The sequence below is a fragment of the Lucilia cuprina genome, chromosome 2 (assembly GCF_022045245.1).
Source record: "Lucilia cuprina isolate Lc7/37 chromosome 2, ASM2204524v1, whole genome shotgun sequence".
Taxonomy (NCBI): Eukaryota; Metazoa; Arthropoda; class Insecta; order Diptera; family Calliphoridae; genus Lucilia; species Lucilia cuprina.
This window is the reverse complement of record NC_060950.1, coordinates 19,210,330-19,212,818: the sequence shown is the minus strand read 5'-3', so window position 1 is coordinate 19,212,818 and position 2,489 is coordinate 19,210,330.

Genomic DNA, 2,489 nt, shown 5'->3' with positions numbered 1-2,489 from the left:
TTTTTTTTTGGCCAAACAGTGTAACTAGTTGCATACAATTTTTTGTAATTTTGGTATTTATTTTCTTGTTTGTAGAATATCCACAATTAGAGTGTGTTGCTACCAGACATTTGGTCACCAAAATAGTCATAAATAGTTTTATTTTTGTTGTTGCAACGGCGTCGTACATTTTTTTAACGTTTTATATTATTTTATTGATCTTAAATTTTATTGAACCGTAGGATGTCTTTATTTTTCATTTCAATTTCGTTTTATTTATAATTTTTTTTTCCTCCAAATATTTTCAATGATTGTATTTTAACTGTTTTTCTATTTACTTTTTTATTCGAGCAAAAAGTTAAGCCAATGTTGTTATTGTTTTTAAACGCTATAGGCTGCTGCATAATAATGTTGTGCATATGCAAGTTGTGGCAAGTTATTATACGAATTATTTAGTGCCAAATGACAACAATATTTAGTTGTTATTGGTCTCTAATGAAAAATAGTTATTAATATGTATTTTTATATGCATATGTGTAGGTTGCTATGTAATTTGAATGTTATCGTTTATGTTGCAAGTAAATGTCTCTTCTTTTTTCTAGTCCCATGTAGCCCCGCATCATGACACTGGTTGTGCACATTTGTAATTGTCGTTTTTCTAGGCAGCTGGCTGCGGTATAATTCGTTTGATTTACTTTTTTCTACATACATACATACATACATACATACATACATACATACATACATACATACATACATACATACATACATACATACATACATACATACATACATACATACATACATACATACATACATACATATTTCTTAGAGTGTGTCTGTAATTTGATATATTTTGAGTGTAATTGTTAAGTTAATTTAAATAATAATTGTAGAAAAATATAAAAAACAAATATTTAAGACACCGAAAATATCTTATGTGAGAAATTACATGTTCAAATGATAAAAAAACGAAATGACTGGTTCTGAACTACGAGACAAAGGGAACTGTGTATCTACATTAAAAACCCTTAAACAGTCTACCTAATCGAAATACTATGGACTTCCGTCCGTAGGTAATTACTAGACTATATAAGTCAGACTATAAGCTCGACTGCAGACTAGACTATTGAATAGACTGTACTATGTAGCAGACTATAGACTAGACTGTAGACTTCAAGATTGGTACCAGTATTACGAACAACATATAAGCATAGGGTAGAAGGGGGACCATACGCCACTTTTTTTTTGAGGCGGCCTCAAATGAAAACCACAATACATATTTTTATTTTTTTTTTTTTCTTGGTTCGAATACTTAGATATGTTGACTTTAGTTTTATTCCTTTCAATCTTTCCAAAGTCATCCTCATGTACATATTTTTTTAACCTTTCCGCACTGACAAAAAAGGCGATACCGCCCCATCCATGGGGTAAATCCGCCAAGGGAATGGGGCAGATTTGTCATTAGTAAAATAAAAATTACGAAAACAAAAACTTATTTTGCTGTTTAATACTTTAATTTATTAAACAAAATATAATAAACCAGATATTTATTGCTTATTTCACAAAATAAAAAAATTAAAACAAATTATTACTGATTTTTTCTATATTTAACCAAATTTTGTTCTACATCACAAGCATTACATATATTTGGCGCATGTGCCCCACGGGCAGTTCTGGGGTTTAGTTTCAATTATATTATCGAAAATATTATGTCTTATTGTTCACTATTATTGACGTTCTAATACTGACCGATATATTTTTTCTATCACCAAAACTAAAAAAGTTAGCGCAAAAAGTTCACACAGTTAAATATTTTCGCAGCCCTTTGAAAAACAATTAATCATGTCTGCCTCCCATCATATGTAAAGTTAATGTTTCAAATTTTGAGGGATGATAGATAATTGATAAACGAAAACAAAATTTGATAATGCGATAAAATCGATTACTCGGTTTTCAAGTTATTCGCATAGACAGATGTGCCCCTATAGCGAATGATACCCCTTCTACACTATTTTTTAAAATGTTAAAATATAATTTTTTTTGTCAAATTGTTATTTTTCCATCCCTGCTTAATTTTCCACAATCAATTTTCCATCTATGATATTCGCAATAACAAATTTAGTAATAAGTTAAATTTAGTTACAAGATAAACAATTACAATATGATGCTGTATGTTGTTGTTGTTGTTTTACTGTTTGTCAAAGCATGCAAAGGTTGTGTCAGATTTCTGCACATATCTCTTTACCGATTTCGATAGTTTTATGTAGGAAATATCTCGAAAGCATATCTAACATAATTATTAAATTTATTCATAGTAATTTTTCCTAAAAGTGTAAATTTTTTGCGCTTAATTAACACTTTAATAGCATTTAAGTGTTTTTTACTTATCTGCATACAACTAAAACATGACATAAGATATTGTTATCTGTGCATAATCTCACATTTTATTTCAATTATAATTTCTAAAAAATTTTAAACAAAAAAACTAAATACATTTTTTGTTCATA